Consider the following 26,384-nt stretch of genomic DNA (forward strand, 5'->3'; position numbering starts at 1 on the left):
AGACAATGTGGAGGTGTATTAGGGCAGCGGTTTGCTGGTCTTTGTGGGAAGAAAGAAACTCATGCATATTTTCTGACAAGGAAAAAACTTTGGAAGATTTGTTAGATCGAATCCTCATAAGAGCGGTCCACTGGCTAAAATCTTTGGAGTTGTTTTCAGATTGTCCTATGGATGACTTGCTAAGAAACTGGAAAGAGATTGCTTTCACTGCTAGATGCAAGAAGACTCTTTGTCCGTTCTGGTCCCCCCCCCCCTCGGGCTTTATAAAGCTGAATTTTGATGGCAGCAGTGTAAGGAATCCAGGGCCCTCTGGGATTGGAGGAGTCTTCAGGAATGAGGAAGGGATTGTTACTGCTTTATTCTCTGGCCCTATTGGAGAAGGTGACTCTCTTAGGGCTGAGATCCTTGCAACGCTTGAAGGAATTTGAAGAGCAAAAGATCTAAATATCAGCCGTTTGATTCTGGAAGGTGACTCGGAGGTGGTGGTTAATTGGTTGAAGACAGAGGACAGTGGTTTGTGGAACTTTAACAATGAGAAAAAACAGTTCTTATGGCTGGGTAGGGACATTGAGATTCAGTACAGCTGGGTGAAGAGGAGTGCCAACTCATTTGCGGATGGGTTGGCCAAGCAAGGAGTGAATAGGGAGGCTGTTTTTTGGGCTAGTTTTTAATTTTCTTTGCATTCCCTGTGTTTTCTGTTTTTGGGGAGCTAAGTTATTTTATCTCCCCTTGTATTCTTTTCCCTCTCTTCTCTTAATTTAATGAAGTTGATGTTATTGATCAAAAAAAAAAAAAAAAAGAAGAGAAGAAGAGAAGTTGGAAAGAAAAGAGAGCAATAATCTGGCCGCCCCCTTCACTTATTATTTATACTAAAATAATAGAACAGTACAAAGACAACTATGCCCTTATAGGGCAGCAATACATAAAACAACATATATAACACTCAAAAACATAATAAAATTTGGACTCACATAACTACTGTGGTCCCCACCTCCTATCTAACAACTCCCCTTCCCAGTAATGGGCATATGTGAACCATCTGCTGTAGAGACTCTGTCTCTACTAGAGCACAACCGATAGGAACTGAAAATGGTAGGGGCATTAGTCATATGCTCAGATGCTCTTGAGTCTATAATCCAGGGAGGTCCCTCCTTACCTGAAGTGGATGCAAGATTTGCAGTTGCATATGAACTACCTATATGTGCAAAGGAAGTGGTGTAGTTGGTTCCTGCATTCTGCTGTCCATTTGGAAGGCTAGAGTTAGGTGAATCTTTCTTACTCATAAGCTGTCCAAACCCCTCTAATTCTGTTCTCGCTGCTGCTACTGCAATGGATTCCCAATCAGTTTGGGAGAGAGGGGCTGAAGAGTCTCCTGTAGTGGCTACATTTGCATTTCCCTTCTTGTTTCTTATCCGAGTAGGCATAAGATTTGGATGAAGCTTCCAACAAGTGTCCCTGGTATGCTTAGGCTTCTTGCAATAATCACACACCAAGTCCTTATCTTCCCTTCTAGTCACAGTACACTCTTTGTCTCCATTCGGCTTAGGTTTTATTGTACCTACCATAGCCGACTGGTCAATCCCAGGTTGTCTCAGCATTACATTTCTCCTACTCTCCTCTATAGAGATAAAGGCATAGGCCTGAGAGAGTGTCACACCCTCCCTAGAAAGAATATGCTACCTAGCAATGTCAAATTCAGGGTTCAGCCCTGCCAAGAACTCAAAAACCCTATTCCTCTCTACCAGTCTGTGATAAGTTGCTGCATCATTTACACTTTCCCATACCACAGTTTCTAAGTGATCTATTTCCTTCTATAGGGTTTTCAGCATGGAGAAATACACAACAAGAGGTTTTTTTCCCTGTTTCATACTTATCACCTGATTTCTTAACTGATAGGCTCTGGCTTCATTTTGCTTCTAAGAGTAGGTTTCAGTCACTCCATCCCAAATCTCCTTAGCAGTATTAGCCCATAGGAAATTTTTTGCAATATGAGGTAACATAGAATTACATAGCCAGGACATTACCATGTAATTCTCCTGCACCCATCTGGAAGAGTCTGTATCAGGTTTCTTCTCCTCCCCAGTGAGATACCCTAATTTTTCACGGGCACCAATAGCCATCATAGCTGATTGTGCCCACTCCAAATAATTTGTACCATCAAGTTTTACTGTAGTTATGATCCCATACCCAAAAATATCACTACTACCTCCAACACCCAGTCCCACAGTACCGGTAGATTTCATCTCGGTATTCCAACTCTCCATCTTCAAACAATTCAATAGTAAGAAAAAAATAGATTGGAGACCTTCAAAAAATAATTTAATATCACACACAAAAACCAACCCTTCCGAAAGAAGAAAACCCTACCTGGAGGGAAATCTCTCTCCTCCCCATGCCTCCCAACAGAAAATTCTAGAAACCAAACCGCCCTCTTTAGAAAATCAAAAGAAAACTAACAATACCTGGGCGCCCAAGATCATATAAAAAACAAAGAGTCCAACTTTTCTGGGACTCTTCCCCGTACTCCAGTTCTTCCTGATTTTGATGCCGAACAGTAGATCACCTTCCTGATGACTAGATCCCACCAAAAACTCCAAGAACTGGGCAATCTATAGCAGATTGATCAGCCCTTTACTGCTTCATGCAGTCGGCTGATCTAGGGTTGCATGAGAATGCTTCAAGAAACCCTAGCCGATGCTCTGATACCAAGTAGAAATCTGCTGAATTAAAAACTATAAAAGAAAAGTAGTTTCTTGAAGAGAGAAGGAAGAGAGAAGGAGAAGAAGAGAAGTTGGAAAGAAAAGAGAGCAACAATCTGGCCGCCCCCTTCACTTATTATTTATACTAAAATAATAGAACAGTACAAAGACGACTATGCCCTTATAGGGCGGCAAAACATAAAGCAGCATATATAACACTCAAAAACATAATAAAATTTGGACTCGCATAACTACTGTGGTCCCCACCTCCTATCTAACAACTAACATAAAACATCTACTCAGAAAAACATCATAAAACTAATTAATCTTCAACAAAAATAATATAATATAATATATATATATATAGGTGAGCGCCTGATACAAAAGCACCTTGTCATTGGGTGAGGCGACTTCTAAAATCGCCTAGTCGCCTAGTCGCCTAGGCCCACTCTTGGGTTCTTTCACCCTTCCATTTATGTAATTGGCTTTTCCCCTTACTGTTACATACAGTTCTACACACTTGGCCCACTCCAGGTAGTTTAGGCCATTTAAAGAGTTAATTGGCATAGGAAACATCATGGTTTCACCTTCCATACCAGTTGATCCATGGGTTGATGTAACCCTGGATGAGGCAGAGTCATCATTTGCCATTGAGAGCAACACAAACTACAAGTCAAGAAACTGATTTACAGATGCACACGACCAGTCCCCACTGAACTAGTACCTTTCACAGTCTCAGTCCGGGCACTAAACACCAAACCAAACACCATGAAATGCACAGTAGCAACTAAACAGTCCAGGAACAATCAAATAGTTCAGAAAGAAATAATAAAATACTGCTGAAACTCACTGACAGCAACCAAACAATCTAGATATTTAAATCTCAGTCCTCATTGGGCTACCCACTACACATACCAACACACCACAGCACATACCTGTGACAAAGAGGATCATACAACCCTGTACAGCACCTGTTCAAAGGTGCGAATCCAAAGAAAAAAGCCTTCACAGTATCGGCCAAAGAGAGAACAGGGTCTTCACAGCATCGGTTCTCTCTTACTAGGGTTACCTTGGTGCTACAACCAAGGAAGAGCCCAGAAGAAACAGGCAGTGTTTTAAAAGGCGTGGGCACCTCCAGGTGAGGCACTCCCAAAACGCCCTGAGGCATATACCAGAGGCGCTGACACCTCTGAGGCATACGACTCAGGTGCAAGAGGTGTACGCCTCTTGCGCTTTTTTCATGAGGCGTGCTAGAGGCGTATGCCTCAAGCGCCTCATGCACATCTGATATATAAAGACAGAAAAAAAAGAAAAAAGAAAAAAAAAGGGAAGGAAATAAAGGGAAGGGAAAGAAAAAGAAAGAGAAGAAAGAAAAAAGAAAAGGAAAGAAAATAAAAGGAAAGGGAAGGGAAGAAAGGATAAGGGGAAAGAAAGTGGTTTGCCCCCTGTCCCTTCGGCTGGGGGGCTTCGCTCCCCAGACCCCCCCTCTCCAGCGAGCTCGCTTTGCTCGCTCACCTCCACTTCGACAAGACCCCCCCTCCCCCTTTCAACTAATGTTATGCATCTTTTTTCTTCTTAATATAAAAGATTTTTATTAAAAATAAAGAAAAAATGAAATCCCCCATTCCTCTTCATCCTCCTCCTAACCCCCTCCTCTTAAGGAGCCTTACACCTCCTTGTGTTTGGGAGGCTTATGCCTCTTGCGTTCTGAACTATGCCTGATGTCTCTAGGTAGTGGAACACCTCGCATCACGCCTCCGCGTTTTAAAACATTGGAAACAGGAATAGGTTGTTCTACACAGTCCAGTTAGGGTTTCTTGCCTTCACTGTCCAAGAAATCAGAAAACTGGGTGGATGAATGTGATTCTGAAGAGAACAAAGGACTCCTATCGCCCAGAATCTTTCTCTGATACCATATTTTCTTTCTTGGAGAAAGAGAAAAGAGAGAGGAGAGGAGAGAAGAGAAGAGAGAGAGGGAAAATAGTTTGGGAGTCAAAAAGTATTGCTGGTGGCGCCCAGCTTCTTATTTATAATGATATAACAAAATAATAAATGGGAGATTACATTTGTACCCCTGGGCGGCACACCCTAATAATAAACTAATTAAAAGAAGAAAAGAACAAGCTGACAGCACACTAACAGCAAAGATAAAATAATAACATTAACAACACATTTACATTTTACCTCCTTCGGCATTACAAATTTGAATTTGTGGGCCCACTTTGCATCGCTTTAAGATGTAAATTTTGCAACCAAAAACTTAATACAAACTTTACATCAAAATAGGGGAGTAAAAATAGGGCAAGTGATTGCATCTCCTTCCCCCTTCGTTCTCCAGAGAACAAACGAACTCTGGAACTTGCAATGGTGCATCATGGCTAGCGATCAAGCATAGATGATTAGGCTTTATTTCTGGTTCTCATCATTTTTCTCCTTGGATTTTTTACTGATTTGTGTGTTGTTGATTGAATTTTGTGGAATTCTTATTTTGGATCCTGCTTATTTGTATCAATAAGGGAGCACAAAATGCCACGTCCTTAGTTCAATGTATCTGTTTTCTGTTTTCTCAGAGACGAGGTTTTGAGTCATTGTTTTGTATCTGTTTTCTGATGCTGTGTTTTCCAGGTTTGGAGTACTGGGTTTGTTTCTATTTTCTTTTGCTTTGTTAATGAAATATTTTTCTAAACAGAAAAAAAAACTCAAAGATTAATATAGGACGGCTAATCTAGTAACTACCAGGAAGTGCTAAAAACCAGTGCACAGAAGGTTTGATTTTGGGAGATTAATATAGGACAGCTAATAAATATGGAAAACACTGTTCTGCAGGTTAGAGAGGTGAAAATTCAAAAGAAGTATTCATGGCAGATGAGGTCACCAAAAGATGGGTATTTGAGTTGGTATCTTCAAGCCTGAATCAGGTAATCCCATAATCTGGAAAAGGAAATTCTTATTGGTATGCAAATCTGTTATGTTTGTGCCTTGAATTCTTTGTGGCGACCCGCTTCATGAATCCGCTCCGAATTAATTTGAGAAAAACCTGAAGGCAAAATTTCATAGTGGTTTGTGGTGGATGCGTACCCAAGCCCGTCGCCCACCACAAATCACCATTGGGGGTGCGGGGGCTGCACCCCCCGCGGCGGTATGGACCTGACCTATATTCATCTTATAGGTCCGAACCGAATACAAAGAGTCATGTATTTTTTGGGGGGTTTTCTCTCTTGTATACAGAAGGCGGAATCTTGGGAGATATTGGATGTATTTTGGGGCTTAGGGTTTTCTGTGAGAGCACAAATCTGTATTTCTTCTCCATTACCTACTACATAGTGGATTTCTGTTCCTCCTTCGCCCGTGGATGTAGGCTATAAGTCGAACCACGTAGATCTGTGTGTTCTCTGTGCTTGCTTTCTCTTTATCTCTATTTTATTTTCATTTGAGTGCCATTTCGAATCTGTTTTCTTGGGTTTCTCTGCAACAAAATCATATTTTCTTCCTGAACTACCTAAACAGTAAACCAAATAGTTAGGTTCATAAAAGAGGTCTATGTTACCCAGGTACAGACAAGGACATAATGGGTACCAGATATATACAAGTATCATAGTTATTTGTTGATTCATGCAGTAAAACCTTCCTAGGCAATGCCTATTATCTGGAAGAGTAATCAGCACACTCCCTGCATACATGAAGCACCAAATAAAATACACTTGACCTAGACCTCTTTTTCCATTATTCAAAATGGTCATAAAGTTTTTTGCTATCTATTACTCAAAGTGAAGTGAAGCATGAAATTCCTTCAATCTAACCCATGTTCTGTTAAACGGATCAAGAACTGGAAAGCATGAATATGTAGAACCATGGATGGCAAGTAAGCACTTACATGGATAAGAAGCACTGGTTTCTTCACCTTTGAATTTGTTGAACTTCTGCATTGTTTAAGTATAATTAGTAGGCTTTATGTGGCAATAAAAAGAGCATAAAACTCTTTGAAGTGCAAATATGAGGTACCGACTAGGTGAACAGTGAATGGACATGAGGTCTACTAGTAGGATGATGCTATAACAGGTTGAACCGTTTGGATAACCAAGATCATATCCTTACAGGAGCCTTTTCAAATGATATAGAGAGGTCCATTGATGCGGTGACATAGCATATGGCAATGGATAATGGTAACTTATAAGAACTGCTCCATCACCTTATTCTTAATAACCAAATAATGGAATTATCTGTCTAGTATATTCTCTTGGCATCTTAGAGGAGTTGGCCTCATCAAAAACATCATCAAGAAAAGTTATGATAAAGGAATCCCATTTGACACTCTGATGGCCATCTTCTTGTTAGAATATCTTTTCTGAGCCAGAGTATCAAATCCCATTACGTGCTGCCTGAGTGCATTGTATATTGATATCTTGATCAGCCAAGAATCTTTACCTCACAGGTACTCTAGGTTTACCATCTTTAAATTGCAGTGGCCAAGATAGTCTACTCACCTTGTAAATGTCAAAGTAGCATCTGAAATTCGCATGACACAGCACATGGAATCCAGAAAGTATAGCACTATGCAACTTCTCATCCTTGGTAGTTGAACTGCCACGTGCAATGTTGGCCCTCTTCCAACTGATTGTCCATATGGAATCAAGTATTGTTGGCTTATTCCATACTTGATCTGGAGAAACTCATATGCTGCCTCCATGTCTTTTTAAGTGTCTGCTTCACTTGGATGAATTATATAAACAATACACGGTATTGAGTACATTCAATTTACAAGATATGGAGCACTGTTCTAACTGATAATGAAGGCTGAACAGCATGAGTATGGCCATCCATAACTATAAACACAGAAATTAGATCAGCAAGGATGCCCAATTAGTTGTCCTACCTAACACTTGAAGGAAAAAATTCTGTTAGTTCACATTAGATAACTAAATAGTTGTAGATTAACTAGAGATAGAACTTTATTATTGTTAAGATATATAGCTTTAAGAATCTTGTATTTTTGATCATCATCATCCAAGCCTTATCCCAACTATCTGGTGTTGGCTACATGATTCCTGTTTCGTCACTCCGTTCTATTTAATGCGATATCCATTGTTAGATTATTAGCACTTAAAAAATCATTTTTTACTACTTTGTTCATTGTCCTTTTTGGTCTATCCTTACCCCTTCTAGGCCCTTCAACTTGCAATAGACCTCTTCTTCTTATGGGTGCTATCACCCTTTCTAGTTTTTTCCACCAATCCATCTCAGCATACACATTTTTGCCACACTCATTTTTTGGACATGTTTATTGACTGCCCAACATTATGCTCCATACAACATAATTGGACTTACAATTGTTTTATATAATTTTTCTTTTAATCTAAGTGGTATTCGCCTAGCACATAAGATTTTGGATTCACCTCTCCATTTTGCTCATCCTGCTTTGATTGTTTGGATGACATCCTCCTCAATCTCTTCCTTGTTATATAGTATTGAACCAATGTACTAGAAAAGGTCAAATTGAGTTATTTCTTGACCTCATCTAAGTGGTATTCGCCTAGCACATAAGATTTTGGATTCACCTCTCCATTTTGCTCATCCTGCTTTGATTGTTTGGATGACATCCTCCTCAATCTCTTCCTTGTTATATAGTATTGAACCAATGTACTAGAAAAGGTCAAATTGAGTTATTTCTTGACCTCTAATCCTAAATGTACTATGATTTGCACTCTTATTATCATTAAATTTATATATCGTATATTCTATTTTAGTCCTACTTATTTTAAAACCTCTTGTTTTTAAGGTATTTGTCCATAAACTTAATTTTGCATTTAATCTTTCATTAGTTTCATCAATTAAAACAATGTTGTCAACAAACAACGTGCACCATGGGATCTAATCTTGAATATGTTTAGTCAATTTATCTATGATTAGTGCAAATAAATAAGGGCTAAGTGCTGAACCTTGGTGAAGATCAATCAGCAGTGTAAAATTTGATGTCTCTCCCATAGGTATCTAACATTGGTTGTTGCACCCTTATACATATCCTTAATTAGGCCTATATGCCTATTTGGAACTCCTTTCCTTTCCAAGATCCACCATATTATCTCTCTGGAGACTCTCTTATATGCATTCTCTAAATTAATGAAAATCATATGAAGATCCCTTCTCTTCTATTTAAACTTCTATTAATTGTCTTAGAAGAAAGATAGCTTCTATGGTTGATATCCATAGCACAAATCTAAATTAGTTCTCTAATATACTTGTTTCTTGTTGTACCTTTGTTTAATTATTCTCTCCTAAAATTTCAAAATGTGACTCATGAGTTTAATCCCCTGATAGTTATTACAATTTTGTATATCACCTTTGTTCTTAAGTATAGGCATCATATTGCTCTTTCTCCATTCATCAGACATTTTTTTTTTCTTTCATTATCTTATTAAAATAGCCTAGTTAGCCACAACAAGCCTACCTCTCCATACCTTTCCTTTCCACATTTCTATTGGAATGCTATTGGGTCCTAACACTTTTTACTTCATCTTATTTGGTGCTTCTTTCACTTCAGTAATTCTAATATGAAGGTACATGTTATTTTAATACTACTTATATACTAAATTACTAATCTATCCTCCATTAGTACTCTCTATATGTTGTTCATTTAATATATTTGCAAAATGGTTTTTCTATGTTACCTTGATTTTCTCATCTTTTACCAATATTCTTTTGTCTTCTTCTTCAATGCACCTAACATGGTTTGAATCTGTACCCTTGCTTTCTCTCATTTTTGCAAGTTTATAAATTCCTTTTTCTCCATCTTTGGTACCTGATTTATGACAGAGGTCATCATATTGCCTTAAATTTAACTTCACTTACTATCTTTTTAACTTCGTTTCTTATGGTTTTACATTTCTCTAAGTTTTCTCTATTGTTAGTCTTTTGCCAATCTTTGTAAGATGCTTGTTTCAATTTGATGATTGTGAAAAATAATAATAATAATCTAGGTGGGGTTTAGAAGATGATAATAACATGTAGTTTAGTCTTTCAACTCTAAACCAATTTTTCAAGAGCTTTGGGACTGCTATGGATGAAAATGAGTGCAAGCAGCAATTCTTGTTGAGTTTTCCCCCCTCCTCCCAAAAAGGGGAAGAAGAAACATCATTATGTTAAACATTACATATTGAGATGCACTTTTCTTGTTGTCTTTACTCTCACTATGGTGAGGAAATTTTGCCTTGGTGTTTTTGCTTTTATCCGCAGCATTTTGTTAGAAAATATTGGTTAATCTCAAAGCCATGCCTTCCACCATATGGCTAGCGGTGATGGTGGACTTCCTTCAGCTGTTGACAAAGGTGTTCTAAATTTTAGACTTTTTATCTCATAATGTTCAAGATTTAGTACTTGCTTGCTGTCCAACAACATACTAAATTTTATATAGACCTTTCTATATTTAGCATAGCTTTTTTCCAATTCTCAACCATTTGGGCTGTATTTGCCTTCTCTATATAACTTATGATTTTTCGAATTTTAGTTTATTCATTTGGTAGTTGTTTTTAGCGTACTTTATTAGTTGTTTGTGTAAATTGCATTAGCCCATTTAAAAGCCTCACCTTTTTTTTTGTCATGCAACACCTGTCACTTAAATATATTTTTCTAACTTTTTCTAGTCATATCACACCTATCACATTAACGGTGATAGCTAGAAGCAAGTACTCTGAAAAAAAAAAAATAAAATAAAAAGTTATAATTTTCTTGTATTGGTTGTGGCAGGAGGCCAGGAGGTTTCTGATTAGGTCTACTTGAGTCTCTTGCCATCAAGTGAGGGTTACTACTGAAATCTTTTGAAGGCATTTGAGTCTACATTTTTCATCTAAAGTCAATAGATAGATTGAGTTTTGTTCACTTGGTTAGGTGGTTTTGGGGATTGACAAAAAAGGCATTTTCTTGTTGGTTATTGAATTTCATGGATTTGTTTTCAGCTAGTTTGTATGTTAGAAGTGAATGAATTAACAGGGTGGAATGTTTCCATGATATTTGCGAAATGGCAAAGAGACCACTTGAATGTTAGGGGGCTCATCTTTGGACCCTAGTTCACAATTTTGTATAAAGCTGATTTTTGTGGATTTAAATAAATTCATTTTATAGGTGGGGCAAATGTCTATGTAGGTCTCACATATTGTGACCCCACATTTTGTTGCCTTTGTAGGTCTCACAGACTCACACGTGGTACAAATGTATATGCAAGCATATATCTTAGTAGGGTCAAAATATTTAAGCTACGATTGCAAGACTGATTTTTATAAATCTAATAAATTCGTTTTAAAGGTAGAGCCTACTTGTGAAATGTATCCATGACCCCACATTTTGATGCCTATATAGGTCCCACACGCGGTACAGATTTATGTCAATTTGGGCCAAAGTAATTAATAAAAATCTAAGCTTAGCATTTTATTTGCTACACTTATCTTTTTCCTGTCAAACAAAGAAGTGCAAAACTAAATCAGATTTGCATTCTCATGCATTTGCATTAATGAAATTATGAAAATTAGATTTTTCATCGAAACCAAATGCAGCCCAAGGTTTTAGCCAAGGCCAAAATGGGAACCCTTCTCAATCCCTACTCCATAGTCCAAGAAAGATATTATTCAAATCTTTTCTTGTTAGCCTGATTGAAACTCTTCCTTCGATTAAAGGCCAGTCCATACCTGAATTTACTGGTTCTACAAAAACCTGGGCCCGTTGAATGGACAAAAGCACACACTCAATCTATGTAGTTGACATTTCTCATATCGGGCAACCCATTATAATCCAGCCAGACCAAGTTGGTTTGGACCAACCAGCTGGTCCATCCTATCTCCACCCCTATAATCCAACTGTAGTGGACAGGCGTACGCTTGTTTTACCTGCAAATTTATATATTGAATACGATTTCAGAACTGCCTTTTGAAACCTTAAAATACTATTAGAAATTGTTTCAATAGCATAAAATTGTTGGGTGGTAATGAAATTCTGTACTCTAGATTCGAGTTAGGTGAGTTGGGTTATATTTTCTTGTATGTGAAGATCCAGACAAACTGGAACTCTACCTATGATTTTGGAGGATTTTTGGTTCTTCAGTTCTAACTGTATTTTTCAGAACTGGGGTTTAGTAAATGAAAGATAGAGGAAGTTTTGTCAAAGTTATGGTGGATTGGAATGGATTGATAAGGGATCAAAACTTTTCCAAGTGGATGGGGTGGCTTGTGAGTGCCATTTGGCCGATTCTAATAGTTTGTTGATAGGGTATGTATTCCAAAGGATGAGAGGGATGGATTTGGGAATAGCTGGAGTGCTGGACTGAAGAAGCAAGCCAGTTCTATGGTTTGGAGATGTATTTATTTTTGGGAAAATTATGATTAAAGCTGGCAGTGCATTTAAATTAATGCTGCAGGTTGGTTCAGAAACCAACAAAACTCTAACAGCCGGCTATACATTTCAAATTATAAAAACCCCCGCCATGTCATCAGAGACTTATGTGGTTGCCAACATGAGACTCTCAATCTATGTTGGACACAACAAAAAATTTAAACCAAAACCAAAACATCCATCTCTTGACCCCTCTTTCTCTCAATCTCCCGCTCCCTCTGTTTCTCCCACTCTCTCTATCTCTCATGCTCCCTCTGCCTCTTGATCTCCTACTCCCTTTGCCTCTCGATCTCTTGCTCCCTTTGTCTCTCTCGTTCCCTTTGCCTCTCGACCTCCCTTCCACTCAAGTTGGTGTAAGTTTCATAGCCAAGAGTTTCTTTTGAAATTTAATCAATTTGGGCTGAATGAATTAGAACCATACCAAGTTGGTCTTATGTTCTTTAATATGGTCTGGTTAATACAGTATAAGTGTGTAAGAAAAATAAAAAAAAGAACGAGAAAAGGAGCAAGAAAGAAACTGAGAAAGAACGATAGCGATTGAGGGAGAAGGAGAGATCAATTGAGAGAGAGAATGAGGGAGAAGGAGAGATCGACTGAGAGAGAAAATGAGGGAAAGGAGAGATTAAATGAGAAATAGAATGAGAGAGATTGAGGGAGAACAATAGGTTAACAGAGATGGAGAGAATGAGAGAGATTGAGCAAGGAGAGACAACTGTGAGAGTGAGATAGTGGGAGAGAGATTGAAAGACATAAGGAGTGGGTGAGAAAATGATTTTTTTTTTTTTTTTTTCAAATAATCCATGCTATGTCCAACATGGATTAAAAGTCCCATGTTGAAAATGACCACATAAGCCTCCGACGACATGGCGGGGGTTTTTATGGTTTCTCTTGGGTAATGTGACTGATTCATGCCTTTTGCTATCATGCTATGTTTAGTTAGGTGATACACCTATCCCTTTCATTGACAGTCCAATAATATCTGAAGCCATGTTAATATCTCAATATTTCAATGACAGAATTCTATGCTCAATCCTAACTTATAAATCAAGTTGCAATCTTAGGGGGCATTTTCAACATGAATGCTTTTGTTTTCATTTCTTTTTGGACAAAAAACAGCATGTTTTTGAGCTCTGTTTGTGTTGTCAAAGAGAAAACAAGTTGGTTTGTTTCAGAAAACAATACATATTTTTGAAACCAATAAAATATTTGTTTTTAAAACAAAAGCAAATTTTCTTGTATAGAAATTATATGATTTATGGAACATTCTGTTCAATAATTAGATGAAAACATGTTTTTGAAATTGGACTCAATAAGAACGTGCTTTTGATTTCAGTTTTGAAAACAAAACATACACAACCAAGAATATGTTTTTTGTGTTTTTGTTTTAAGGAACAATATATTTTCAAACAAATGGTTTTAATTTGTTTTTGGAACTGGCAACAAAAAAAAAAAAACAGTTCACATTATAAAACACCCCCTTAGATGCATCACTTTTTAAATATTTATATCTTTATACAAAATTTGATATGCTTAATTATTTTATAGGTTTACTGAAGTTAGAATGGATGATTGAGATGGTGGAGGAAACTGATCTAATAGAACGTGTAAGATAAGTCTCTCTCTCTCTCCAATAGTTTATTGAAGCTAACTAGCTATAATTTATTCAATGGCATCTATGCTTTTATATTTGTTTTACTCATTTAGGCTGTGTTTGGTTGCAGTGCAAATTTATTTGCACTAGTACAAATGCATGAGAGTGCAAATGTAAAAAAAATGCAAATTCTTGTTTAATTTTGTTTTGGATTTTACTTTATTCTGCCTCGTGTCTTAATTTACTTTATTTGTACTGAAATCAAACAAAATAAGTTAAAATTTGAAACAAAAATAGGTCAGAATTTACACTCAAATCATTTGCACTACCATGGTTTTGCATCAGTACAAATTTATTTGCATTGCAACCAAACACAGCCTAAGCACCATAAATTTTGCATCCCAAAATTTGATGCAAAATTTACACCACCTTAACACCATCTTCAATTGTCTTTGACATCACATCATGTTACTTCCTACTCGTTCCAAAACAAATAATCCTCCTCTTGGACCACACCATTTGACTTTCTATTTTAGTTACTTGTCACAAACAAATATAAGAGCAGACCAGTTGAATTTACACTCTCAGTCTATTTGCACTCCCATGTATTTACACCTGAATAAAGAAATATTGGAAGCCGTTATATATTGAGCCGTCGGGTGAAACAACTAATCAATTTATAAGGGAAATATCGTCTGAGCTAGTTTGCTACTCTACCGGCCTTTGATTTGGTTTGTGATGCCGACTGCTGAGACAGAGAGAGTCAACCCAAACAGCTGTCTTTATTACCTACTTCACTATTCTGCCTACCATGCATATATGATCCACAAAATGAGGAAACTAGATGTGTGTAGACGCTTAGAAAAGTTAAAGTGAAGATTACCATTCACCGTCAAAATGGGCGGTTTTCCGGTGAAGACTTTTGCTGTATTACTGGTTCTCTTCCTTCTTCTGATGAGCAGTACTACTTCAGCGAATCCCACCATATCTTTTCATGGTATTCCTCTTTTCCAATCGACTTCATCTCCATTCAAATGGTGTAACCATTTTATTAATTTGATGAATTGAGACTCTATGACTAAGCGTATTTTTTTGGTTTGGTTTGTTTGTGTGTTCTCTCTCTCTCTCTGAAGGTGATGAGAAAAGTCTATGGTGGTTATCTGCTTCTCTAGGCGAACGACCAAGAAAGGTTTAACCAGGCAACAAAGGTTGTATTCCAGATGGAAAAAGTAAAATAAAAACTGATGAGGAGAAAGAGAAATGGTCTCGAAACCTCCTAACACAAATATTGTCACCACCACCACTGCCATATAAAAATAAGCCATTGTCATATGCATATAGATTGGCACCTCCTCCACGCAGCTAATATATTGATGAGCGCTAGTCATTTCTTCTTGCTATTGCTCTACATTTAATTTACAAGTCTATATATGATTCTATGTCCAAAGCTGAAAAACAATCAACCGGTGTCATGCAATTTGTAATCAATCAACTGGTATTCATGATTCAAATTCACGTGAATTTCTGATTGTTGAAAGTGAGTTTTTTTAGGTATAATAGGTTTCTGATATCATAAAAATTGCTTTGATTTTGGACATCTACCAGTATTTTAGCGGTGCAGAGTGCAGTAGGTTGACTTAACAAATGAAAATTAAGTGAGTTTTCAGTACCATGGTGAGATTGAATCTCCTGCCATTTCTTTCTTTTTTTTTTTCCATACTCTTCTTCTTCGTCTTCTTCTGCTTTTCCTTCTTCTTCTTCTTCGGGTGGCACTATTGGTATGATGGTGTTGGGTGTCTTAATGTCATTGTCTCGTTCAAATACTTCAAAATCTGCTCCCCTTTGGTATAGGGTACAGTATACGAATCATCCAAATCCATACCAGGATTTTGTAGCCATGAAAAAGTGAATATGTAACACATGTTCGTCCTAAAGACAACTTGCAGATTGAATGACTCCAAGCATTGATTCTTCCAAGATAAACTTAATTTCATGGAAGAAGAGCTGGAGATATATTATCCCTGGGAAGAGTAAAATGAGTCTAGCTAGCTAGCTAGCAATACCTTCTACAATATGCCGGTCCATTTATCCAGAAATTCAGACGGTGCACTATACCTTGAGCTTGTATTAACAAGTCCTCCGGTCAATAGAGCCTCTTGAGTATCCCACCATTAGGAATAATCAGCAGCCTCCGTTTTTCCTTTCATCTTACATTTATAAGGATGTTGTAGTTGTGAGAACAATCACCTGAGAAAATAGACGCTGGTGAAACAAGGAGGTAGGGTTTAGGTAGCTCCGCTTTTCCTTTCATTATAGAAACTGTAACATTTGGAGCTTGAACGTCACCGGAGAGAACTCGAAAATCATCAGAAAAAGGCTTTCTAGGAACCATAACATTGTTATAAAACAAATGGATACCCATGGCAGACCCCAAAGGTATACCACACACAAATTCGACCAAGGCCCAACAGAAATAAGAAACAGAGTAGAGGGAAAACGAAGATTAGAATGAATAGAACCAAAGATCCCAAGTTTGCTCCATAGGCCTGGTTCAAAACCGTCTCTTAAATTTGTCCAAAGAACTTCTCCAACAAACACTGATAAGAAGAGAAATAAATGAAAACTCACATTCATAGATGTGAGAGAGAAACCCTCACATAGAGTGTGAGAGAAAAACTCACATCCATAGATGTGAAAGAAAAACCTTCCCACTGAGAGACTCTCACGTAGAAAGAAACCCTCCCACAAAGAGAGAAACCCTCTCACCATATAAGTAAGTTATGAAAGTTCAAACCATATATTAACCCATATATATATATATATAAGTATAATTAACCCATATATTATTTATAAAACTTGTGGTCACTGTTTGACTGGTGATCAAACCATTTGACCCATGACCCAACAAATATTTCCGTTTTGCTTTCTGGTTCGAGTATTGCTATAATATTTTTCATTATATTTTTATTTTCAGAAGAGAGAAAGAGAGAGATTGAGTTGGAGTTGAACTTTTTGGGTGGATATGAGAAACTTTGCTTGCCCCATGCAGACCATTAAACGCTTGTTTCATACTGCCCTGTGAATTGTTCAATGGATGTGCATTGTGACTGTTTCGGGGTTTGATAGTTCACTAATACTAGTCCAAGAAGGTGATATGAGAAGTTGAGATTGAAAATGCCCCACATTCTACCCCCATAGAATGTGCCCTCAAAATGCCCCACATGCACATTTTAGCATGCATTGAAAAACATTTTTAGACGCATTTTGTGGGGGACAGATTTGAACTCTTATTGATGATAATCATGACTCTGATTGATGATAATCATGGAACTAAAACTGACCAATCACTGCAGAGTCAACTCAACCGACCCTTTTGTTGGATTAGAGGTTGTTGGCCTAAAATTAAACAAAAAAAAAAAAGGTTGGCCGGTGACCTAATATTCTTGATATGCCTTGTCGTCCAAGACTGGATCACTCTCGACTTGCAAAGCAGCTTTAATTTTGACTAATATGGACGACCCATTTGTAGTAAGCTCTACCCATTAATAGATAAATTGTCTTCTTGCGTCTGAGATATATCCTGACATTTGTGGGTTATCAAGCTATATCTTCTTACGCGCGTGTTGTATATTTATTGAACCTGCAGGACCAAGATAACGGAAGACCCTGAGACCCTGCTGGTTTGCAGTGCAAATATAAACCAGATGCAAAATTTGCATCACCTCAATTTTTGCATCGACTTATTTGCAATTATGATTTGCATTATTATCTGATACATTACAAAATTTTTATTATTTTTTTTGTCTCGTATGTATTTATTCATATTGCAAATTTTGCATCTTAAAAGCTGATACAAATTTTACACCACCTTCATCGTCAATTCTCTCCCAGAGATGAAGTGGGTATCATATCTTCAATTCTCTTAGATGATTTGACTTCTAATATTACTTTTCACAAGTCAATTAATAAAGAAAAGTAAAATCTGAACCAAATTTTATACTCGGCAGTCGGCACGTCGGCTGAAACAATTTAAAACAGAAGTTTCGTCTGAGTTCGCTAATTGCCATTCTACCAACCATTCGTTATCTCATCACAACAGCTCGATCAGAGAGTCAACCTCAACAGCTGCCTCTACCTACTTCACTCTGCCTATCATTTATGGTCGCGCAAAATGAGAAAACCAGATATGCATAGAGAAGTAGTGACAAACTAGTCTTAGAAAACTGACTATTACCATTCACCCTCAAGATGGGCGGTTTTCCGGCGAAGACTTTTGCTGCAGTAATACTGGTTCTCTTCCTCCTTCTGAGCACTACTTCAACGAATTATCCTACGTTGTCTCTCCATGGTATTCCTCTTTTCCAATTGACTACTTTTCCATTCTAACCGTACCTCCGTAACCTTTAATTTTCACATGATGATGAGTTAAGACTCTATAAACCCAGATGCGTACGTGTAGAGGCTTAGAAAAGTGTAACTTATTTGTTATTGTATTCTCTCTTTGGAAGGTAATGAGAAAAGTCTGTCGTGGTTATTTGCTTCTCGAGGCCGAGGCGGACCAAGAAAGCTATTACCTGCAGGCAGAGAAGGTTGTATTATTCCAGAGGAAAGGGAAGGTAAATCAACCACCAGTCATGAGGAGAAAGAGAAATGGTCTCGAAACCTCAGACAAATCTTGAACCCGCCACCACCTCCATATAAAAATAAGCAATACTCATATTTTGTAGCACCTCCTCCGCAGATAATATAGGATATTATATGTATGAGCACTAGTCGTCATTTCTTCTCTTCTTCTTCTTCTTGTTGCTCTACTTACACCTTTTTTTTTACCGGTGTATTTACAGAAATGCATTTTCATAGTGATGAATTCTTGCCTAAGGCTATGTGAGAGTGTGATAGTATTTCCCTCTAAATTTCCGTAACCCCAATTCCCAACATAAAATTTCATCTGAAAGCCTATTAGTAAAAGAATTCCAAGATTTCAAGTTCTAGAATCTTGAGCTCGCTCTAAATTGGGTCTCTCGTAAGAAATTCCGGCAAGGTTCAAAGTATGGCATGTATTAATGTATAGTTACAAGTCTATAAGTTATTAGACAAAAATGTAATAATTAAAGGTGTATATATCTTACTGTTTTTTATGCTCAATAGTCAATACTCTTTTTTTTTTTTGTTTTGTGAATACATACATATGTAGAAGCAATTTTAAAATTAAAAGAAAAAACATAATACAAATTAGAGTTACAACATAGGATAACAACAAAAGACTCGCTATATCGTAATAATGTAAGGTAACTCGTCTAGCTGCACTATTGATTTATCTTAAACATATCCCCCGGCAAGCACAATGGGGCCTTGCAAACCTTTAGCTTGGAGGCAAGGATAGGGAACCGAGAAGAGGATAGTGGCTTTGTGAGGATGTCAACAATTTGATGATCTTTATTGGAGATGTAGTTTTCAAGCGACTGGTTCCACTCAGGGGTGTCAATTGGACTGGATTTAGTCCAATCCCATCCAGTCCAATGTGAGTCTATTATAAATAGATCAGGTCCAATCCAATCTACTGAATGTTTTGGACTGGTCCAATTTAATGTTTGGACGATTCAATCTGTTCAAATTCATTTTGATTTAGATTGGTTTCAACCCAAATCCGGTCCATTGATACATATATTCTTATCTTACATCAATGGACCAGATGTTGATTTAATCCAATCCAATCCAATCCAATATAAATTTGTTATGGGACGAACAGGGTCCAATCGAATCTAATAAATATTTTGGACCGGATTGGTCCAATCCAAATTGATTTTGGATTGGATGGGGTCCAATCCAAAATTGGTTTCATTGACACCCTTAATTAGTTCCACTACTGCACTGAATGGGTCCACTCATATAGGGATCAACTCATCCAATGGTTTGAAATGATAAGCTCAATGCTGTATCCATGAGGAAAAACAACCCTATAATGGTTCATTCATGGATTTTCTTTTTAAAATCAACTGATTAGAAATTTATTTTCTCTTTAAAATAACATTCTAGTTTTATACAAGACTGGTTTTAAATTATATTTAAATGGAATTAATTGAATTAATTATAAGATGGAGATAATTAATTAATTAAACTAATAGATTAATGTTATAAGTTGTGTTAAATAAGGTTGGTTATGGAGTCAAATTATGATAAATGGAGTGTTAAACAGAATCAATTTTATCGAGTTTAATGGGCTACTTAAGGTAGTTGAATTTGAATTTCCAATTTGAAAATGATAACAATAATATATAAGATATGTATATAATGATAATCAGGTGAGACGGGTTGGTGTGGACTTAATGGGTTTGGGAAATTGGGAGAAAAGATTAAACGTTTTTTGGGATCAAGGGTATCTAAACAGTTTAGAGAATAGAAAGGAAATTTTTTTTTCGTGGATCCCCATGTACCCATTGCCATCCCTACCACAAAATGGATCCACTCATAGGGATCAACTCATCCAATGATTCGAAATGATAAGCTCAATGCTGTATCCATGAAGAAAAAAAAAGTAGTTCTATAATCATTCATGGATTTTCTTTTTAAAAGCAACTGATCAGAAATTTTCATTGGGGCACAGTCATGATCATTGTTAGAGCACATTAGGGTTTATTTTTCTTGGTATTACAAATTACATGTTACAGGGGATTAAGGGGGTGGGGGTAGAGGAGGGTACATATTAGTTCATTTTCCTTAACACGGAAACCTGGAGATACATGGGTTTGGTCCTGTGCCTCCACATTCGAAGGGATATGCCTAGTGACCATTTCAAAAACATTAGGGTTTATAATTCATGTATTGCCAATGACTCGATTGTGTTGTTATATTATATACCTAACTCAATTCAACTTAGCCCTAAGCCCCTAATCTCAACTATTTTGGGTTATGTGTTCTATTCAAATTATATTTAAGTTTTTAAAATCATATTACCATTCATTAATAACTGTATTTTCTCTTTTTCATGGGGTGTTTTACAATTCTATAATACGAATGTTTTTATTTTCATTTATTTTTGAAATTGCCACATCTGCAAAAAAAAAAAAAAGTGTTCTTGAACTATGTTTTTGTTTCAAAAAGCATGATTCTGATAAACTTTACAGTATAGAAATTATATGATTTATTTATAGAATGTGATATTAAGGGGGCGTTCTCAATGTGAATGGTTTTGTTCTCCAAAAGAAAAAACAACTGCCATAGCACAAAAAAAAGTATACATTTTTGCTGATGTGGTTCTTTTTGTTTTAGAAAACAGAGCCCATTCAAACCGTCAACTTGCTTAGGAATTCAAAATGGTTTTGGTTTCAATTTTGGAAACAACAAACGCATAATCAAGAACATGTTTTCTGTGATTTTATTTTAAGAATTAATTTGTTTTAAAACCAGTTGGTTTTCTTTTGTTTTATTTTATGAAACTGGCAACAGGAAAAACCATGGTTTTTAAAACTGACCCGGTGACTGAACCGGTCAGGGGTCCGGTTACCGGTTCAAATGGTCCAACCATTCGACCCAAACGGTTGGTCCGTTCTGACAAAAAAATAAAAAAGGTTAAAACCGTTTGAACAATTAACCAGCCGATTCAGCGGTTTACTGATCAAAATCAACGGTTTTAGAGGAAAATGAAACCGATCAAGTGACCGATTCAGCAGTTTACTGATCAAAATCAACAGTTTTAGAGAAAAATGGAACCGATCAAAATCCGACCGTCCGGTCCGGTCTAGTCCGATTTTGAAAACCATAGGAAAAACAGTTCACATTGGAGAACATCTCCTAAGTAAGCAAGTTGAGAAGGCTGATTTTCTACATTCTGCGTGTGCATCAATATTAGTCTTCAGTCTTCACGTGTCATCAAGTGGCGACTTCTCATGTGATGGACAATGTTTATTATCCTACAAGATGGTTTTGGTTAGGTGTATTGTAATTGAGTAAGGGTGATCATTTTCTGTCCGGCCCACCATGCAAATTTTCAGGCTTGGGCCTGAGTTTTGTGCTCAAGCCTAATCTGGGCCCAGTATTACAGACCTGGATATATTGGTTATGGTACGAGTTCAAGATGACTAGGTTAACTTCTTAAGACTTCAGAAATTTCTTTGGTCTTTTTCGTGGTTTGGAAAGCACAATTATTTCAAATATTATTAAGATATACTATATTTTCTCTGTTGTCTTTTGAGTTTCTATTTCTTCTCATCCTTTGTATCCATGGAGTGATCTCTTTGTTTACTCTTGGCTCAATTTGCTGATTTTCTACCAATTGCCAAACTAGCCCAAGTTGCCCAACTGCTATACATTCCACGAAGATGTGATTATCTTTCTCATTTTGCTCATAACAGAGTGAGCACGTTGGATCATTATTCCATCCTCTCCAGTCTGTCTCTTGTGAGAGAATTCTTGATATTAACAGCCATATAATTAAATATTTTGATTTTAGGCTGGAGGCTGAGGATAATTCATCAGCCACTTTCATTCTTCTTTTTTTTTCTTACGTCTAGCATATAGCTTGGACCCAAACTGATGTCAAAACCCAGATTTAACAATCCAAACCTAATCAAATTTTCATTTAACTCCAAGCGTTAATTGCATGTCTTTTTTTTTTTTTTTTGATATAGTCCCATAATAATAGGTCTACTTGCATATCATGACTTTGCCACATGGCAATAAGTTTGGACCAAACTGCTCTCATAGTAGCCAAAAGAGTTAACTATATATATCTGTGCCACTGTACACTTCCAAAAGAAAGTTAAAGAGTTAAAATGTACCAAAGGGAAAGTGAAACACATGGTGGGATGTACAGACTGGTGTGAGAAGTACACCTTACACATGGCCGTTCTGGTTGGTCTCTCACAACAGTCTGATCAGGTGGGCATGAGACCCCCCCTCCCTCTATGCATTCCACAATTCACACAGCCTCTCGTGACAGAACTAAGTACCTTTCAAGGAAAATTTTATCTCCCCATCTCCTGAACCAATCTTCATAGCTCCTCTCTTTAGGTTCATAGCTCCACTTTAGGTCCCTAAAGTTTTTACCTCTTAGGCTCTTACTTTGTGTCATTACTTGTTAGCAAGTACACACAAGAGCTTAGCTAGCCCTCTCAAGTGCCTTAAAAGGAAATACCGATATCAAACCAAGAAGCTTTATGCTTGTCCAATGAAAGATTCTCTCCCTAAAGCCATTTTATTCCCCTATCAAACTACAGGAGCAATAGCTATTTGATAAATGTATGTCCAAGGAGGAATCTTTACCTCAACTATGGAGTTCACATCTGTGCCCCACAATGTATTGAAAACATCTCCCAATGATAATACTAGACCGGATGATGTATCATCAGGAGATATTTCCAATACAAGGCGGGGATGCGCTGTGAAACGTTGTGGGGCACAGATGTGAACTATCAACTATGAACTATCAAAGGGATCAAAGGGTCTCTTCCTCTTCAACAAGAGATACTATTCTTCATTGAGGGACTCAAGAAAATTAGAGAAGTAGCACCAAGATTTAATTAAATTAAAGAAGGGGGAAAGGAGGGTGACAAATTTGTCCTTATAGAAACATTTGGATGTTGATGGATTGATTGGCTTTACTAGGTTTGACTCAAAGAATAATTATGATTATACACTCTCTAGTCTCTACTAATGGGTTATAAGAAATTCATCTCCTCCTCTCCTTGGGGAACCTAGAAGGCTATACAACCTATGAAATAATCATTTTTATATAGCAAGGAATTGCTAAAAATCATGGTGACTTTTGGGGTTGCACCCCCACCAAACAGCCTAGTGAATCAATAAAGTTTGCTATATTTGGCGTTTCCATGTTCTTTCCATATTGTTTCCTTCCTCCCCCCTAAGAGATACCCTTGCAATTATTGTCTTGCCCTGTCATGTCATCCATGGCCACTGTGAGTGCATGAAGAGCCTCTAAAGCAGATTCCTATCCACTCACAATTTAAAAACTATCTTCGGTATTTGATCAATTCCCAACCACTCCCCAATTTAAAATGAAAATTTCAGTGATCACTCGTGCAATCACAGTGGTAAATGGAAGCTTTTTGGTTAGCATATTTGCTGGAAATTAGCTATATATATATATATATATATCTAGCTCTGATTTTACCCAACAAAGAGATAAGGCTTCATCTTAATTTGCTCCTCAAGACATGTTAAATAGTTGGTATAATTCTGATATATCCAAAGTCACTGGACTTAAGCATTGGATTATATTTCAGTGCATTGTAAACATGGGTTCTAGCTTCTAAGTTCTGGGACTCAAACATGAATATTGGACCGATGGGTCGAGTTATATTTGACCAAACTTGAAAGAAAAATGGCGGGAGGGAGACCGGGATTGTTCAGTAAAGCCAATCATAGATGGTCAATGCACGCATGTGCATCGCTGGATAGATAGATGCTTTGCATCAATCATGGATGAAATGTAGGGGAGACACAGTGACAAACCCATCCAAACATACTTATTTTTTTGGGTACTGTTTTCGGTTGGACAGGCCGTGATCAAGCTACTTAATCCACTCAATCTCCAGATTCCAACACAACGATCTTTTAATTAGTTGCAGGAACAGTTGGAGCTTTTATTCTTTATTATATACTTGCGCATGGTAGTTATCGAATCAGTGTGGAACTGTGGATGCATGTCAAATTGGAACGGGCCCTCTATGGCCTGGTTTGTTTGCCGAGTATTGTGCAAGGGTAAGTTGGTTAATCGAATAATTGATGATGATTCCTATATTATTCATATGTCATCCTCTTGAAGGGTGGGTAAGTTGTTTATTCACCCGGCCGATTACACTAATCCCTCCTGTGAAACACTTGCCTGAATACACTCATGTACCCAGATAAGTGAAAACGAACGAAACCTATATATCAGAATCGTTATGGTTCAACCAATGGGTCAACCAAGGCCATTTTCTTGGCAGGTTCGGATAACCCTGATTACCTGTCAGGAGAAAGAGAGCATAAAAAGAAAATCATGTTGACATTGGAACAAACGGCAAGGTGCCTCTAAATGTCTAAACCCTACTTTAAACCTTTGATGCCCTAAACTAATCCGCCCTAGAATAAATATTATTTTATCATCTTCTTCCGACAATTCCCAAATTTTATGCTAAATCCACATTGGGTCTGAGAAGCTTCAAATCCAAATATTCCTTCTTCAGGGTTTCCCAAAACCAGTGGCTCACCAGATCACTATAAAAAAACAAAGGAAAAAAAAAAAGAAGGGGGTATCATGGCATTTGAAAGAGAAAATGACTCTGTTGCTAGATGCCCAGCTGCTGATCTGATCAGGGGCCTCACACCCCTCATATGAGGAGCCCCTTGTAATTAAAATGGGTGACCCCCTTTTCTCGTGTTGTTTGCAGATGAACAACATGCCTGTGCTTCTCAATAGCACCAAATTTTGGGTTTGATGGTGATCTGTCAGATATTAAATATGCAGGGCCCACCACCATTAGACATCAACTATCAGAACTGGTACCTCATTTCAGGCGGGGGGGGGGGGGGGGGGTGAAAGGATAAGGGGACCCACATGGCCACATCTAACAAACGCCACCGTTATCATGGCCAGTGAAGCTCAGTTAACTTTAATCACTTGGAAAGGGAAATCTGAGGCCATACATCATGGGCAATGTAGATACGATGTACAGAAACAATACATGAAAGGGGTGGCCCTGGTCAGTTGTTGCCACGTCACCCAATTAAGTCTCCCATGCAAAAAGAGTCAACGGTCGGATTGGGATCCCATGGATACCCCTTTTTGTAGGACTTGGCAATTGGCATGAAGGGCCGAGAACTAAAATGGGTCTGGGCTTTAATATTATGGTCTATTAAATGAGTGATCAGGTTGACTTGGAATACCAAATGAAAGGATAAGATTGGCCCCACACAAGAAACCATGCTCTGCTGTCTGATGACTTCTGGCTGGGGCCCGCTGGGGCATAACAATTTTGGCCATGAATTGAAGGGCTTTTGGTGAGAGGCCTGGATCTACTAAGATGATAATGGGCCAGACAGGGTGTGGCTCGGCCCGACCTTGACAAATCACAACCCCAAGTGGTGTACTGGCATTCCTTAGTCATTTAATGTAGAAAAAATACTACAAAGTAGAGAAGCAATGAGAAGCAATGAGAAGCAAAGTAATAAATGAAATGTTCCACACCTCATCCTTCTCATCACTTTCTCTCAGGTCTCAATCTTTCCTCTTTCAAACATGGGGATGCGCGTGACAAACGGTTCACTCTTAATTATTTCTCAATTAAATGGATCACGATTTTCGCCTCCAAAAAGTCCTTCCCCCATTTCCTCATCTTCATTTTTATACCCCATTTTTTTTTGTTTTTTTTACATACATACAGCATACTTCTCTTCAAAATGACCCTTTTGCCCTTCTATGATTCATACCATTACTACTACTAACTACTAAGATAATCTAGACAGGGTCAAAGGTGTAAAATGAGAGCCAAAGGCAAGCCAAGCAGAGAACCCACAAAGTACAACCTATAGAGATTTAAAAAGATCCAATTGTTTGATACTGACAGCAAATTGGGGGTTGTATTTAGCAACAAAAACCCTTAAAAAATGGTTAAAGTGAAGTAATATAAAAAAATAGACACCTAAAAGTACTATAATATTCAATAAAGGCTATTGAATAACATTGAATTCTCCAAACCTGCAATTAAATAGACACATGA

At 37.5% G+C, this 26,384-nt stretch overlaps 1 protein-coding gene across 29 annotated transcripts in view; it reads left to right on the forward strand.

Annotated features, from left to right (window-relative positions):
• The window catches only part of DELTA-ADR (delta-adaptin), a 55,025-nt gene extending 36,573 nt beyond the window's left edge, over positions 1–18,452 (forward strand). For 11 of the 29 annotated variants that reach the window (XR_016077322.1, XR_016077321.1, XR_016077323.1 and 8 more), the window contains 4 exons: positions 5,526–5,617; positions 13,620–13,678; positions 17,312–18,013; positions 18,174–18,452. The gene's annotated coding sequence lies outside the window, so the exon portion shown is untranslated. Of the gene's footprint in view, positions 1–5,525; positions 5,618–9,929; positions 10,022–10,439; positions 10,803–13,619; positions 14,663–14,798; positions 15,181–17,311; positions 18,014–18,173 lie in introns of those variants that run through there. The other 18 variants (XR_016077341.1, XR_016077336.1, XR_016077334.1 and 15 more) reach the window with 9 other exon arrangements.
• The last annotated feature ends 7,932 nt before the right edge of the window (positions 18,453–26,384 follow it).

Source organism: Nelumbo nucifera, chromosome 6 (genome assembly GCF_055504915.1).
Source record: "Nelumbo nucifera cultivar China Antique chromosome 6, China Antique-T2T, whole genome shotgun sequence".
In the NCBI taxonomy this organism is placed as follows: Eukaryota; Viridiplantae; Streptophyta; class Magnoliopsida; order Proteales; family Nelumbonaceae; genus Nelumbo; species Nelumbo nucifera.